The sequence below is a fragment of the Vipera ursinii genome (genome assembly GCF_947247035.1).
Source record: "Vipera ursinii genome assembly, chromosome: 2".
NCBI classification, from domain to species: Eukaryota; Metazoa; Chordata; class Lepidosauria; order Squamata; family Viperidae; genus Vipera; species Vipera ursinii.
This window is the reverse complement of record NC_139513.1, coordinates 167,491,455-167,509,932: the sequence shown is the minus strand read 5'-3', so window position 1 is coordinate 167,509,932 and position 18,478 is coordinate 167,491,455.

Here is an 18,478-nt window from a genome sequence, read left to right as displayed (position 1 = left end):
CAACCCTGAATCTCATTCTAGTGTGGGTTTTTACATTTGGGTGGAAAAAAAATTCACCTCCTGGGCCCAAAAATCCCTGACTCCGGCATCAGGAATTTTCTTCCCAACAAAATCTTGATTTTTAAAAATTACGAAAAAAACCATTTTTAAGGACAAAATTCAACCCCAAATCTAATTCTGGCATCCGTTTTTACATTTCGGTCAAAAAAAATATTCACCTCCTGGGCACAAAAATTATCTTCCCTGGACACCAAAAAAATCTTGATTTTTAAAAATTACGAAAAACACCATTTTTAAGGACAAAATTCAACCCCGAATCTCATTCTCGTGTCCGTTTTTACATTTGGGTGGAAAAAAAAATTTCACCTCCTGGGCACAAAAATCCCTGACTCCGGCATCAGGAATTTTCTTCCTCGGACACCAAAAAATTCTTGATTTTTAAAAGCTATTAAAAACATCATTTTTAAGAATGAAATTCAACCCCGAATTTCATTCTGGTGTGCGTTTTTACATTTCGGTGGAAAATAATTTCGCCTCCTGGGCACAAAAGTCCCTGACAAAATTCAACCCCGAATCTCATTCTGGTGTCCGTTTTTACATTTGGGTGGAAAAAAAAATTTCACCTCCTGGGCACAAAAATCCCTGACTCCGGCATCAGGAATTTTCTTCCCCGGACACCAAAAAATTCTTGATTTTTAAAAGCTATGAAAAACACCATTTTTAACCACGAAATTCAACCCCGAATCTCATTCTGGCGTCCGTTTATAGATTTGGGTGGGGGAATAAATTTCACCTCCTGGGCACAAAAATCACTGACTCCGGCATCAGGCATTTTCTTCCCAACAAAATCTTGATTTTTAAAAATTATGAAAAACACCATTTTGAAGGACGAAATTCAACCCCAAATCTAATTCTGGCATCCGTTTTTACATTTGGGTCAAAACAAATATTCACCTCCTGGGCACAAAAATCCCTGACCCTGGCATCAGGAATTTTCTTCCCCGGACACCAAAAAAATCTTGATTTTTAAAAGCAAGGAAAAACACCATTTTTGAGACTGAAATTCAACCCCAAATCTCATTCTGGTGTCCGCTTTTAGATTTGGGTGGGGAAAAAATTTCACCTCCTGGGCACAAAAATCCCTGACCCTGGCATCAAGAATTTTCTTCCATGCACACCAAAAAAATCTTGTTTTTTAAATGCTATGAAAAATGACATTTTTAAGGACAAAAAGCAACCCCGAATCTCATTCTGGTGTCCGTTTTTAGATTTGAGTAAAAAAAAACATTCACCTCCTGGGCACAAAAGTCCCTAACCCCGGCATCAAGAATTTTCTTCCCCGCACACCAAAAAAATCTTGACTTTTAAATGCTATGAAAAACACGATTTTTAAGAATCAAATTCAACCCCAAATCTCATTCTGGTGTGCGTTTTTACATTTGGGTGGAAAATAATTTCACCTCCTGGGAACAAAAATGCCTGACTCCGGCATCAGGAATTTTCTTCCTCGGACACCAAAAAATTCTTGATTTTTAAAAGCTATGAAAAACACCATTTTTAAGAGTGAAATTCAACCCTGAATCTCATTCTGGTGTCCGTTTTTAGATTTGGATGGAAAAAAATTTCACCTCCTGGGCACAAAAGTCCCTGACCCCCGGCATCAGGAATTTTCTTCCCCGGACACCAAAAAATTCTTGATTTTTAAAAGCTATGAAAAACACCATTTTGAAGGACGATATTCAACCCCGAATCTAATTGTGGCATCCGTTTTTACATTTGGGTCAAAAAAAATATTCACCTCCTGGGCACAAAAATCCCTGACCCTGGCATCAGGAAGTTTCTTCCCCGGACACCAAAAAAATCTTGATTTTTATAAACTATGAAAAACACCATTTTTATGGAAGAAATTCAACCCCGAATTTCATTCTGGTGACAGTTTTGACATTTGAGTCAATAAAAAAATTTCACCTCCTGGGCACAAAAATCCCTGACCCCAGCATCAGGAATTTTCTTCCCCGGACACGAAATAAATCTTGATTTTTAAAAGCTATGAAAAACACCATTTTTGAGAATGAAATTCAACCCCGAATCTCATTCTGGTGTGCGTTTTTACATTTGAGGGTGGGGAAAAATTTCACCTCCTGGGCAGAAAAATCCCTGACTCCGGCATCAGGAATTTTCTTCCCGGGACACCAAAAAATTCTTGATTTTTAAAAGCTATGAAAAACACCATTTTGAAGGACGAAATTCAACCCCGAATCTCATTCTGGTGTCTATTTATACATTTGGGTGGAAAAAAAATTTCACCTCCAGGGCACAAAAATCGCCGGGACTTAAAAACCTGGTTCTTTGAATTGTCTGGCCTGGACTGAGGGATTTTAAATTAAATTAAATAAAATTAAAGAAATTTGAAATTTGAAATTTGAAATTTGAAATTTGAAATTTGAAATTTGAAATTTGAAATTTGAAATATGAAATTTGAAATTTGAAATTTGAAATTTGAAATTTGCCTTGCCTTGCCCTGCTTTGCCTTGCCTTGCCTTCGGCATCAGGAATTTTCTTCCCCGGACACCAAAAAATTCTTAATTTTTAAAAGCTATGAAAAACACCATTTTTAAGAATGAAATTCAACCCCGAATCTCATTCTTGTGTGCGTTTTTACATTTGGGTGGAAAAAAATTCACCTCCTGGGCCCAAAAATCCCTGACTCCGGCATCAGGAATTTTCTTCCCAACAAAATCTTGATTTTTAAAAATTATGATAAACACCATTTTTAAGGAAGAAATTCAACCCCGAATCTCATTTTGGTGTTCATTTTTACATTTGGGTGGGAAAAAAAATTTCACCTCCCGGGCACAAAAATCCCTGACTCCGGCATCAGGAATTTTCTTCCCGGGACACCAAAAAATTCTTGATTTTTAAAAGCTATGAAAAACACCATTTTGAAGGACGAAATTCAACCCCGAATCTCATTCTGGTGTCTATTTATACATTTGGGTGGAAAAAAAATTTCACCTCCACGGCACAAAAATCGCCGGGACTTAAAAACCTGGTTGTTTGAATTGTCTGGCCTGGACTGAGGGATTATAAATTAAATTAAATAAAATTAAAGAAATTTGAAATTTGAAATTTGAAATTTGAAATTTGAAATTTGAAATTTGAAATTTGAAATTTGAAATTTGAAATTTGAAATTTGAAATTTGAAATTTGAAATTTGAAATTTGAAATTTGAAATTTGAAATTTGAAATTTGAAATTTGAAATTTGAAATTTGAAATTTGAAATTTGAAATTTGAAATTTGAAATTTGAAATTTGAAATTTGAAATTTGAAATTTGAAATTTGAAATTTGAAATTTGAAATTTGAAATTTGAAATTTGAAATTTGAAATTTGAAATTTGCCTTGCCTTGCTTTGCCTTGCCTTGCCTTCGGCATCAGGAATATTCTTCTCCGGACACCAAAATATTCTTAATTTTTAAAAGCTATGAAAAACACCATTTTTAAGAATGAAATTCAACCCCGAATCTCATTCTAGTGTGGGTTTTTACATTTGCGTGGAAAAAAATTTCACCTCCTTTGCCCAAAAATCCCTGACTCCGGCATCAGGAATGTTCTTCCCAACAAAATCTTGATTTTTAAAAATTATGATAAACACCATTTTTAAGGAAGAAATTCAACCCCGAATCTCATTCTGGTGTCCGTTTTTACATTTTGGTGGAAAAAAAAATTTCACCTCCTGGGCACAAAAATCCCTGACTACGGCATCAGGAATTTTCTTCCCCGGACACGAAATAAATCTTGATTTTTAAAAGCTATGAAAAACACCATTTTTGAGAATGAAATTCAACTCCGAATCTCATTCTGGTGTCGGTTTTTAGATTTGGGGGTGGGAAAAAATTTCACCTCCTGGGCACAAAAATCCCTGACTCCGGCATCAGGAATTTTCTCCCCGGGATACCAAAAAATTCTTGATTTTTAAAAGCTATGAAAAACATCATTTTTAAGAATAAAATTCAACCCCGAATCTCATTCTGGTGTGCGTTTTTACATTTGGGTGGAAAATAATTTCACCTCCTGGGCTCAAAAGTCCCTGACTCCGGCATCAGGAATTTTCTTCCCCGGACAACCAAAAAATTCTTGATTTTTAAAAGCTATGAAAAACACCATTTTTGAGAATGAAATTCAACCTCGAATTTCATTCTGGTGTCAGTTTTGACATTTGAGTCAATAAAAAAATTTCACCTCCTGGGCACAAAAATCCCTGACCCCAGCATCAGGAATTTTCTTCCCCGGACACGAAATAAATCTTGATTTTTAAAAGCTATGAAAAACACCATTTTTGAGAATGAAATTCAACCCCGAATCTCATTCTGGTGTCGGTTTTTAGATTTGGGGGTGGGGAAAAATTTCACCTCCTGGGCACAAAAATCCCTGACTCCGGCATCAGGAATTTTCTTCCCGGGACACCAAAAAATTCTTGATTTTTAAAAGCTATGAAAAACATCATTTTTAAGAATGAAATTCAACCCCGAATCTCATTCTGGTGTCTATTTATACATTTGGGTGGAAAAAAAATTTCACCTCCAGGGCACAAAAATCGCCGGGACTTAAAAACCTGGTTGTTTGAATTGTCTGGCCTGGACTGAGGGATTTTAAATTAAATTAAATTAAATTAAAGAAATTTGAAATTTGAAATTTGAAATTTGAAATTTGAAATTTGAAATTTGAAATTTGAAATTTGAAATTTGAAATTTGAAATTTGCCTTGCCTTGCTTTGCCTTGCCTTGCCTTCGGCATCAGGAATTTTCTTCCACGGACACCAAAAAATTCTTAATTTTTAAAAGCTATGAAAACACCATTTTTAAGAATGAAATTCAACCCCGAATCTCATTCTAGTGTGCGTTTTTACATTTGGGTGGAAAAAAATTTCACCTCCTGGGCACAAATATCCCTGACTCCGGCATCAGGAATTTTCTTCCCAACAAAATCTTGATTTTTAAAAATTATGATAAACACCATTTTTAAGGAAGAAATTCAACCCCGAATCTCATTCTGGTGTCCGTTTTTACATTTTGGTGGAAAAAAAAATTTCACCTCCTGGGCACAAAAATCCCTGACTACGGCATCAGGAATTTTCTTCCCCGGACACGAAATAAATCTTGATTTTTAAAAGCTATGAAAAACACTATTTTTGAGAATGAAATTCAACCCCGAATCTCATTCTGGTGTCGGTTTTTAGATTTGGGGGTGGGAAAAAATTTCACCTCCTGGGCACAAATATCCCTGACTCCGGCATCAGGAATTTTCTTCCCAACAAAATCTTGATTTTTAAAAATTATGATAAACACCATTTTTAAGGAAGAAATTCAACCCCGAATCTCATTTTGGTGTTCATTTTTACATTTGGGTGGGAAAAAAAATTTCACCTCCCGGGCACAAAAATCCCTGACTCCGGCATCAGGAATTTTCTTCCCGGGACACCAAAAAATTCTTGATTTTTAAAAGCTATGAAAAACACCATTTTGAAGGACGAAATTCAACCCCGAATCTCATTCTGGTGTCTATTTATACATTTGGGTGGAAAAAAAATTTCACCTCCACGGCACAAAAATCGCCGGGACTTAAAAACCTGGTTGTTTGAATTGTCTGGCCTGGACTGAGGGATTTTAAATTAAATTAAATAAAATTAAAGAAATTTGAAATTTGAAATTTGAAATTTGAAATTTGAAATTTGAAATTTGAAATTTGAAATTTGAAATTTGAAATTTGAAATTTGAAATTTGAAATTTGAAATTTGAAATTTGAAATTTGAAATTTGAAATTTGAAATTTGAAATTTGAAATTTGAAATTTGAAATTTGAAATTTGAAATTTGAAATTTGAAATTTGAAATTTGAAATTTGCCTTGCCTTGCCTTGCTTTGCCTTGCCTTGCCTTCGGCATCAGGAATATTCTTCTCCGGACACCAAAAAATTCTTAATTTTTAAAAGCTATGAAAAACACCATTTTTAAGAATGAAATTCAACCCCGAATCTCATTCTAGTGTGGGTTTTTACATTTGCGTGGAAAAAAATTTCACCTCCTGGGCCCAAAAATCCCTGACTCCAGCATCAGGAATTTTCTTCCCCGGACACGAAATAAATCTTGATTTTTAAAAGCTATGAAAAACACCATTTTTAAGCACGAAATTAAACCCCAAATCTCATTCCGGCGTCCGTTCATAGATTTGGGTGGGGAAAAAAATTTCACCTCCTGGGCACAAAAATCCCTGACTCCGGCATCAGGCATTTTCTTCCCAACAAAATCTTGATTTTTAAAAATGATGAAAAACACCATTTTTAATGACAAAATTCAACACTGAATCTATTCGGGTGTCTGCTTTTACATTTGAGTCAAGAAAAAAAAATTCATCTCCTGGGCCTAAAAATCCCTGACTCCGGCATCAGGAATTATCTTCCCCGGACACCAAAAAAATCTCGATTTTTAAAAACTATGAAAAACACAATTTTGAAGGACGAAATTCAACCCCAAATCTAATTCTGGCATCCGTTTTTACATTTGGGTCAAAAAAAATATTCACCTCCTGGGCACAAAAATCCCTGACCCTGGCATCAGGAATTTTCTTCCCCGGACACCAAAAAAATCTTGATTTTTAAAAGCAATGAAAAACACCATTTTTAAGAATGAAATTCAACCCCGAATCTCATTCTAGTATGCGTTTTGACATTTGGGTGGAAAAAAATTTCACCTCCTGGGCACAAAAATCCCTGACTCCGGCATCAGGAATTTTCTTCCCAACAAAATCTTGATTTTTAAAAATTATGATAAACACCATTTTTAAGGAAGAAATTCAACCTCGAATCTCATTCTGGTGTCCGTTTTTACATTTGGGTGGAAAAAATAATTTCACCTCCTGGGCACAAAAATCCCTGACTCCGGCATCAGGAATTTTCTTCCCCGGACACCAAAAAATTCTTGATTTTTAAAAGCTATGAAAAACATCATTTTTAAGAATGAAATTCAACCCCGAATTTCATTCTGGTGTGTGTTTTTACATTTGGGTGGAAAAAAAATTCACCTCCTGGGGCCAAAAATCCCTGACTCCGGCATCAGGAATTTTCTTCCCAACAAAATCTTGATTTTTAAAAATTACGAAAAACACCATTTTTAAGGACAAAATTCAAACCCAAATCTAATTCTGGCATCCGTTTTTACATTTCGGTCAAAAAAAATATTCACCTCCTGGGCACAAAAATTATCTTCCCTGGACACCAAAAAAATCTTGATTTTTAAAAATTACGAAAAACACCATTTTTAAGGACAAAATTCAACCCCGAATCTCATTCTGGTGTCCGTTTTTACATTTGGGTGGGAAAAAAAATTTCACCTCCTGGGCACAAAAATCCCTGACTCCGGCATCAGGAATTTTCTTCCCCGGACACCAAAAAATTCTTGATTTTTAAAAGCTATTAAAAACATCATTTTTAAGAATGAAATTCAACCCCGAATTTCATTCTGGTGTGCGTTTTTACATTTCGGTGGAAAATAATTTCGCCTCCTGGGCACAAAAGTCCCTGACAAAATTCAACCCCGAATCTCATTCTGGTGTCCGTTTTTACATTTGGGTGGGAAAAAAAAATTCACCTCCTGGGCACAAAAATCCCTGACTCCGGCATCAGGAATTTTCTTCCCCGGACACCAAAAAATTCTTGATTTTTAAAAGCTATGAAAAACACCATTTTTAAGCACGAAATTCAACCCCGAATCTCATTCCGGCGTCCGTTTATAGATTTGGGTGGGGGAATAAATTTCACCTCCTGGGCACAAAAATCACTGACTCCGGCATCAGGCATTTTCTTCCCAACAAAATCTTGATTTTTAAAAATTATGAAAAACACCATTTTGAAGGACGAAATTCAACCCCAAATCTAATTCTGGCATCCGTTTTTACATTTGGGTCAAAACAAATATTCACCTCCTGGGCACAAAAATCCCTGACCCTGGCATCAGGAATTTTCTTCCCCGGACACCAAAAAAATCTTGATTTTTAAAAGCAATGAAAAACACCATTTTTGAGACTGAAATTCAACCCCGAATCTCATTCTGGTGTCCGTTTTTAGATTTGGGTGGGGAAAAAATTTCACCTCCTGGGCACAAAAATCCCTGACCCTGGCATCAAGAATTTTCTTCCATGCACACCAAAAAAATCTTGTTTTTTAAATGCTATGAAAAATGACATTTTTAAGGACAAAAAGCAACCCCGAATCTCATTCTGGTGTCCGTTTTTAGATTTGAGTAAAAAAAAACATTCACCTCCTGGGCACAAAAGTCCCTAACCCCGGCATCAGGAATTTTCTTCCCCGCACACCAAAAAAATCTTGACTTTTAAATGCTATGAAAAACACGATTTTTAAGAATCAAATTCAACCCCAAATCTCATTCTGGTGTGCGTTTTTACATTTGGGTGGAAAATAATTTCACCTCCTGGGAACAAAAATGCCTGATCAGGAATTTTCTTCCTCGGACACCAAAAAATTCTTGATTTTTAAAAGCTATGAAAAACACCATTTTTAAGAGTGAAATTCAACCTCGAATTTCATTCTGGTGTCAGTTTTGACATTTGAGTCAATAAAAAAATTTCACCTCCTGGGCACAAAAATCCCTGACCCCAGCATCAGGAATTTTCTTCCCCGGACACGAAATAAATCTTGATTTTTAAAAGCTATGAAAAACACCATTTTTGAGAATGAAATTCAACCCTGAATCTCATTCTGGTGTCCGTTTTTAGATTTGGATGGAAAAAAATTTCACCTCCTGGGCACAAAAGTCCCTGACCCCCGGCATCAGGAATTTTCTTCCCCGGACACCAAAAAATTCTTGATTTTTAAAAGCTATGAAAAACACCATTTTAAAGGACGATATTCAACCCCGAATCTAATTGTGGCATCCGTTTTTACATTTGGGTCAAAAAAAATATTCACCTCCTGGGCACAAAAATCCCACAAAAATCAGGAAGTTTCTTCCCCGGACACCAAAAAAATCTTGATTTTTAAAACTATGAAAAACACCATTTTTAAGAATGAAATTCAACCCCGAATCTCATTCTGGTGGGCGTTTTTACATTTGGGTGGAAAATAATTCCACCTCCTGGGCACAAATATCCCTGACTCCGGCATCAGGAATTTTCTTCCCAACAAAAGCTATGAAAAACACCATTTTTGAGAATGAAATTCAACCTCGAATTTCATTCTGGTGTCAGTTTTGACATTTGAGTCAATAAAAAAATTTCACCTCCTGGGCACAAAAATCCCTGACCCCAGCATCAGGAATTTTCTTCCCCGGACACGAAATAAATCTTGATTTTTAAAAGCTATGAAAAACACCATTTTTGAGAATGAAATTCAACCCCGAATCTCATTCTGGTGTCGGTTTTTAGATTTGGGGGTGGGGAAAAATTTCACCTCCTGGGCACAAAAATCCCTGACTCCGGCATCAGGAATTTTCTTCCCGGGACACCAAAAAATTCTTGATTTTTAAAAGCTATGAAAAACATCATTTTTAAGAATGAAATTCAACCCCGAATCTCATTCTGGTGTCTATTTATACATTTGGGTGGAAAAAAAATTTCACCTCCAGGGCACAAAAATCGCCGGGACTTAAAAACCTGGTTGTTTGAATTGTCTGGCCTGGACTGAGGGATTTTAAATTAAATTAAATAAAATTAAAGAAATTTGAAATTTGAAATTTGAAATTTGAAATTTGAAATTTGAAATTTGAAATTTGAAATTTGAAATTTGAAATTTGAAATTTGAAATTTGAAATTTGAAATTTGCCTTGCCTTGCTTTGCCTTGCCTTGCCTTCGGCATCAGGAATTTTCTTCCACGGACACCAAAAAATTCTTAATTTTTAAAAGCTATGAAAACACCATTTTTAACAATGAAATTCAACCCCGAATCTCATTCTAGTGTGCGTTTTTACATTTGGGTGGAAAAAAATTTCACCTCCTGGGCACAAATATCCCTGACTCCGGCATCAGGAATTTTCTTCCCAACAAAATCTTGATTTTTAAAAATTATGATAAACACCATTTTTAAGGAAGAAATTCAACCCCGAATCTCATTCTGGTGTCCGTTTTTACATTTTGGTGGGGAAAAAAATTTCACCTCCTGGGCACAAAAATCCCTGACTACGGCATCAGGAATTTTCTTCCCCGGACACGAAATAAATCTTGATTTTTAAAAGCTATGAAAAACACCATTTTTGAGAATGAAATTCAACCCCGAATCTCATTCTGGTGTCGGTTTTTAGATTTGGGGGTGGGAAAAAATTTCACCTCCTGGGCACAAAAATCCCTGACTCCGGCATCAGGAATTTTCTCCCCGGGACACCAAAAAATTCTTGATTTTTAAAAGCTATGAAAAACATCATTTTTAAGAATGAAATTCAACCCCGAATCTCATTCTGGTGTGCGTTTTTACATTTGGGTGGAAAATAATTTCACCTCCTGGGCTCAAAAGTCCCTGACTCCGGCATCAGGAATTTTCTTCCCCGGATACCAAAAAATTCTTGATTTTTAAAAGCTATGAAAAACACCATTTTTAAGGAAGAAATTCAACCCCGAATTTCATTCTGGTGTCAGTTTTGACATTTGAGTCAATAAAAAAATTTCACCTCCTGGGCACAAAAATCCCTGACCCCAGCATCAGGAATTTTCTTCCCCGGACACGAAATAAATCTTGATTTTTAAAAGCTATGAAAAACACCATTTTTGAGAATGAAATTCAACCCCGAATCTCATTCTGGTGTCGGTTTTTAGATTTGGGGGTGGGAAAAAATTTCACCTCCTGGGGACAAAAATCCCTGACTCCGGCATCAGGAATTTTCTCCCCGGGACACCAAAAAATTCTTGATTTTTAAAAGCTATGAAAAACATCATTTTTAAGAATAAAATTCAACCCCGAATCTCATTCTGGTGTGCGTTTTTACATTTGGGTGGAAAATAATTTCACCTCCTGGGCTCCAAAGTCCCTGACTCCGGCATCAGGAATTTTCTTCCCCGGACAACCAAAAAATTCTTGATTTTTAAAAGCTATGAAAAACACCATTTTTGAGAATGAAATTCAACCTCGAATTTCATTCTGGTGTCAGTTTTGACATTTGAGTCAATAAAAAAATTTCACCTCCTGGGCACAAAAATCCCTGACCCCAGCATCAGGAATTTTCTTCCCCGGACACGAAATAAATCTTGATTTTTAAAAGCTATGAAAAACTCCATTTTTGAGAATGAAATTCAACCCCGAATCTCATTCTGGTGTCGGTTTTTAGATTTGGGGGTGGGGAAAAATTTCACCTCCTGGGCACAAAAATCCCTGACTCCGGCATCAGGAATTTTCTTCCCGGGACACCAAAAAATTCTTGATTTTTAAAAGCTATGAAAAACATCATTTTTAAGAATGAAATTCAACCCCGAATCTCATTCTGGTGTCTATTTATACATTTGGGTGGAAAAAAAATTTCACCTCCAGGGCACAAAAATCGCCGGGACTTAAAAACCTGGTTGTTTGAATTGTCTGGCCTGGACTGAGGGATTTTAAATTAAATTAAATAAAATTAAAGAAATTTGAAATTTGAAATTTGAAATTTGAAATTTGAAATTTGAAATTTGAAATTTGAAATTTGAAATTTGAAATTTGAAATTTGAAATTTGAAATTTGAAATTTGAAATTTGAAATTTGAAATTTGAAATTTGAAATTTGAAATTTGAAATTTGAAATTTGAAATTTGAAATTTGAAATTTGAAATTTGAAATTTGAAATTTGAAATTTGAAATTTGAAATTTGAAATTTGAAATTTGAAATTTGAAATTTGAAATTTGAAATTTGAAATTTGAAATTTGAAATTTGAAATTTGAAATTTGAAATTTGAAATTTGAAATTTGAAATTTGAAATTTGAAATTTGAAATTTGAAATTTAAAATTTGAAATTTGAAATTTGAAATTTGAAATTTGAAATTTGAAATTTGAAATTTGCCTTGCCTTGCCTTGCTTTGCCTTGCCTTGCCTTCGGCATCAGGAATTTTCTTCCACGGACACCAAAAAATTCTTAATTTTTAAAAGCTATGAAAACACCATTTTTAAGAATGAAATTCAACCCCGAATCTCATTCTAGTGTGCGTTTTTACATTTGGGTGGAAAAAAATTTCACCTCCTGGGCACAAAAATCCCTGACTCCGGCATCAGGAATTTTCTTCCCAACAAAATCTTGATTTTTAAAAATTATGATAAACACCATTTTTAAGGAAGAAATTCAACCCCGAATCTCATTCTGGTGTCCGTTTTTACATTTTGGTGGAAAAAAAAATTTCACCTCCTGGGCACAAAAATCCCTGACTACGGCATCAGGAATTTTCTTCCCCGGACACGAAATAAATCTTGATTTTTAAAAGCTATGAAAAACACCATTTTTGAGAATGAAATTCAACCCCGAATCTCATTCTGGTGTCGGTTTTTAGATTTGGGGGTGGGAAAAAATTTCACCTCCTGGGCACAAAAATCCCTGACTCCGGCATCAGGAATTTTCTCCCCGGGACACCAAAAAATTCTTGATTTTTAAAAGCTATGAAAAACATCATTTTTAAGAATGAAATTCAACCCCGAATCTCATTCTGGTGTGCGTTTTTACATTTGGGTGGAAAATAATTTCACCTCCTGGGCTCAAAAGTCCCTGACTCCGGCATCAGGAATTTTCTTCCCCGGACAACCAAAAAATTCTTGATTTTTAAAAGCTATGAAAAACACCATTTTGAGAATGAAATTCAACCCCGAATCTCATTCTGGTGTCGGTTTTTAGATTTGGGGGTGGGAAAAAATTTCACCTCCTGGGCACAAAAATCCCTGACTCCGTCATCAGGAATTATCTTCCTGGGACACCAAAAAATTCTTGATTTTTAAAAGCTATGAAAAACACCATTTTTAAGGAAGAAATTCAACCCCGAATTTCATTCTGGTGTCAGTTTTGACATTTGAGTCAATAAAAAAATTTCACCTCCTGGGCACAAAAATCCCTGACTCCGGCATCAGGCATTTTCTTCCCAACAAAATCTTGATTTTTAAAAATGATGAAAAACACCATTTTTAAGGACAAAATTCAACACTGAATCTATTCGGGTTTCTGCTTTTACATTTGAGTAAAAAAAAAAATTCACCTCCTGGGCCCAAAAATCCCTGACTCCGGCATCAGGAATTATCTTCCCCGGACACCAAAAAAATCTTGATTTTTAAAAACTATGAAAAACACCATTTTGAAGGACGAAATTCAACCCCAAATCTAATTCTGGCATCCGTTTTTACATTTTGGTCAAAAAAAATATTCACCTCCTGGGCACAAAAATCCCTGACCCTGGCATCAGGAATTTTCTTCCCCCGACACCAAAAAAATCTTGATTTTTAAAAGCAATGAAAAACACCATTTTTAAGAATGAAATTCAACCCTGAATCTCATTCTAGTGTGGGTTTTTACATTTGGGTGGAAAAAAAATTCACCTCCTGGGCCCAAAAATCCCTGACTCCGGCATCAGGAATTTTCTTCCCAACAAAATCTTGATTTTTAAAAATTACGAAAAAAACCATTTTTAAGGACAAAATTCAACCCCAAATCTAATTCTGGCATCCGTTTTTACATTTCGGTCAAAAAAAATATTCACCTCCTGGGCACAAAAATTATCTTCCCTGGACACCAAAAAAATCTTGATTTTTAAAAATTACGAAAAACACCATTTTTAAGGACAAAATTCAACCCCGAATCTCATTCTCGTGTCCGTTTTTACATTTGGGTGGAAAAAAAAATTTCACCTCCTGGGCACAAAAATCCCTGACTCCGGCATCAGGAATTTTCTTCCTCGGACACCAAAAAATTCTTGATTTTTAAAAGCTATTAAAAACATCATTTTTAAGAATGAAATTCAACCCCGAATTTCATTCTGGTGTGCGTTTTTACATTTCGGTGGAAAATAATTTCGCCTCCTGGGCACAAAAGTCCCTGACAAAATTCAACCCCGAATCTCATTCTGGTGTCCGTTTTTACATTTGGGTGGAAAAAAAAATTTCACCTCCTGGGCACAAAAATCCCTGACTCCGGCATCAGGAATTTTCTTCCCCGGACACCAAAAAATTCTTGATTTTTAAAAGCTATGAAAAACACCATTTTTAACCACGAAATTCAACCCCGAATCTCATTCTGGCGTCCGTTTATAGATTTGGGTGGGGGAATAAATTTCACCTCCTGGGCACAAAAATCACTGACTCCGGCATCAGGCATTTTCTTCCCAACAAAATCTTGATTTTTAAAAATTATGAAAAACACCATTTTGAAGGACGAAATTCAACCCCAAATCTAATTCTGGCATCCGTTTTTACATTTGGGTCAAAACAAATATTCACCTCCTGGGCACAAAAATCCCTGACCCTGGCATCAGGAATTTTCTTCCCCGGACACCAAAAAAATCTTGATTTTTAAAAGCAAGGAAAAACACCATTTTTGAGACTGAAATTCAACCCCAAATCTCATTCTGGTGTCCGCTTTTAGATTTGGGTGGGGAAAAAATTTCACCTCCTGGGCACAAAAATCCCTGACCCTGGCATCAAGAATTTTCTTCCATGCACACCAAAAAAATCTTGTTTTTTAAATGCTATGAAAAATGACATTTTTAAGGACAAAAAGCAACCCCGAATCTCATTCTGGTGTCCGTTTTTAGATTTGAGTAAAAAAAAACATTCACCTCCTGGGCACAAAAGTCCCTAACCCCGGCATCAAGAATTTTCTTCCCCGCACACCAAAAAAATCTTGACTTTTAAATGCTATGAAAAACACGATTTTTAAGAATCAAATTCAACCCCAAATCTCATTCTGGTGTGCGTTTTTACATTTGGGTGGAAAATAATTTCACCTCCTGGGAACAAAAATGCCTGACTCCGGCATCAGGAATTTTCTTCCTCGGACACCAAAAAATTCTTGATTTTTAAAAGCTATGAAAAACACCATTTTTAAGAGTGAAATTCAACCCTGAATCTCATTCTGGTGTCCGTTTTTAGATTTGGATGGAAAAAAATTTCACCTCCTGGGCACAAAAGTCCCTGACCCCCGGCATCAGGAATTTTCTTCCCCGGACACCAAAAAATTCTTGATTTTTAAAAGCTATGAAAAACACCATTTTGAAGGACGATATTCAACCCCGAATCTAATTGTGGCATCCGTTTTTACATTTGGGTCAAAAAAAATATTCACCTCCTGGGCACAAAAATCCCTGACCCTGGCATCAGGAAGTTTCTTCCCCGGACACCAAAAAAATCTTGATTTTTATAAACTATGAAAAACACCATTTTTATGGAAGAAATTCAACCCCGAATTTCATTCTGGTGACAGTTTTGACATTTGAGTCAATAAAAAAATTTCACCTCCTGGGCACAAAAATCCCTGACCCCAGCATCAGGAATTTTCTTCCCCGGACACGAAATAAATCTTGATTTTTAAAAGCTATGAAAAACACCATTTTTGAGAATGAAATTCAACCCCGAATCTCATTCTGGTGTGCGTTTTTACATTTGAGGGTGGGGAAAAATTTCACCTCCTGGGCAGAAAAATCCCTGACTCCGGCATCAGGAATTTTCTTCCCGGGACACCAAAAAATTCTTGATTTTTAAAAGCTATGAAAAACACCATTTTGAAGGACGAAATTCAACCCCGAATCTCATTCTGGTGTCTATTTATACATTTGGGTGGAAAAAAAATTTCACCTCCAGGGCACAAAAATCGCCGGGACTTAAAAACCTGGTTCTTTGAATTGTCTGGCCTGGACTGAGGGATTTTAAATTAAATTAAATAAAATTAAAGAAATTTGAAATTTGAAATTTGAAATTTGAAATTTGAAATTTGAAATTTGAAATTTGAAATTTGAAATATGAAATTTGAAATTTGAAATTTGAAATTTGAAATTTGCCTTGCCTTGCCCTGCTTTGCCTTGCCTTGCCTTCGGCATCAGGAATTTTCTTCCCCGGACACCAAAAAATTCTTAATTTTTAAAAGCTATGAAAAACACCATTTTTAAGAATGAAATTCAACCCCGAATCTCATTCTTGTGTGCGTTTTTACATTTGGGTGGAAAAAAATTCACCTCCTGGGCCCAAAAATCCCTGACTCCGGCATCAGGAATTTTCTTCCCAACAAAATCTTGATTTTTAAAAATTATGATAAACACCATTTTTAAGGAAGAAATTCAACCCCGAATCTCATTTTGGTGTTCATTTTTACATTTGGGTGGGAAAAAAAATTTCACCTCCCGGGCACAAAAATCCCTGACTCCGGCATCAGGAATTTTCTTCCCGGGACACCAAAAAATTCTTGATTTTTAAAAGCTATGAAAAACACCATTTTGAAGGACGAAATTCAACCCCGAATCTCATTCTGGTGTCTATTTATACATTTGGGTGGAAAAAAAATTTCACCTCCACGGCACAAAAATCGCCGGGACTTAAAAACCTGGTTGTTTGAATTGTCTGGCCTGGACTGAGGGATTATAAATTAAATTAAATAAAATTAAAGAAATTTGAAATTTGAAATTTGAAATTTGAAATTTGAAATTTGAAATTTGAAATTTGAAATTTGAAATTTGAAATTTGAAATTTGAAATTTGAAATTTGAAATTTGAAATTTGAAATTTGAAATTTGAAATTTGAAATTTGAAATTTGAAATTTGAAATTTGAAATTTGAAATTTGAAATTTGAAATTTGAAATTTGAAATTTGAAATTTGAAATTTGAAATTTGAAATTTGAAATTTGAAATTTGAAATTTGAAATTTGAAATTTGAAATTTGAAATTTGAAATTTGAAATTTGAAATTTGAAATTTGAAATTTGAAATTTGAAATTTGAAATTTGAAATTTGAAATTTGCCTTGCCTTGCCTTGCTTTGCCTTGCCTTGCCTTCGGCATCAGGAATATTCTTCTCCGGACACCAAAATATTCTTAATTTTTAAAAGCTATGAAAAACACCATTTTTAAGAATGAAATTCAACCCCGAATCTCATTCTAGTGTGGGTTTTTACATTTGCGTGGAAAAAAATTTCACCTCCTTTGCCCAAAAATCCCTGACTCCGGCATCAGGAATGTTCTTCCCAACAAAATCTTGATTTTTAAAAATTATGATAAACACCATTTTTAAGGAAGAAATTCAACCCCGAATCTCATTCTGGTGTCCGTTTTTACATTTTGGTGGAAAAAAAAATTTCACCTCCTGGGCACAAAAATCCCTGACTACGGCATCAGGAATTTTCTTCCCCGGACACGAAATAAATCTTGATTTTTAAAAGCTATGAAAAACACCATTTTTGAGAATGAAATTCAACTCCGAATCTCATTCTGGTGTCGGTTTTTAGATTTGGGGGTGGGAAAAAATTTCACCTCCTGGGCACAAAAATCCCTGACTCCGGCATCAGGAATTTTCTCCCCGGGATACCAAAAAATTCTTGATTTTTAAAAGCTATGAAAAACATCATTTTTAAGAATAAAATTCAACCCCGAATCTCATTCTGGTGTGCGTTTTTACATTTGGGTGGAAAATAATTTCACCTCCTGGGCTCAAAAGTCCCTGACTCCGGCATCAGGAATTTTCTTCCCCGGACAACCAAAAAATTCTTGATTTTTAAAAGCTATGAAAAACACCATTTTTGAGAATGAAATTCAACCTCGAATTTCATTCTGGTGTCAGTTTTGACATTTGAGTCAATAAAAAAATTTCACCTCCTGGGCACAAAAATCCCTGACCCCAGCATCAGGAATTTTCTTCCCCGGACACGAAATAAATCTTGATTTTTAAAAGCTATGAAAAACACCATTTTTGAGAATGAAATTCAACCCCGAATCTCATTCTGGTGTCGGTTTTTAGATTTGGGGGTGGGGAAAAATTTCACCTCCTGGGCACAAAAATCCCTGACTCCGGCATCAGGAATTTTCTTCCCGGGACACCAAAAAATTCTTGATTTTTAAAAGCTATGAAAAACATCATTTTTAAGAATGAAATTCAACCCCGAATCTCATTCTGGTGTCTATTTATACATTTGGGTGGAAAAAAAATTTCACCTCCAGGGCACAAAAATCGCCGGGACTTAAAAACCTGGTTGTTTGAATTGTCTGGCCTGGACTGAGGGATTTTAAATTAAATTAAATTAAATTAAAGAAATTTGAAATTTGAAATTTGAAATTTGAAATTTGAAATTTGAAATTTGAAATTTGAAATTTGAAATTTGCCTTGCCTTGCTTTGCCTTGCCTTGCCTTCGGCATCAGGAATTTTCTTCCACGGACACCAAAAAATTCTTAATTTTTAAAAGCTATGAAAACACCATTTTTAAGAATGAAATTCAACCCCGAATCTCATTCTAGTGTGCGTTTTTACATTTGGGTGGAAAAAAATTTCACCTCCTGGGCA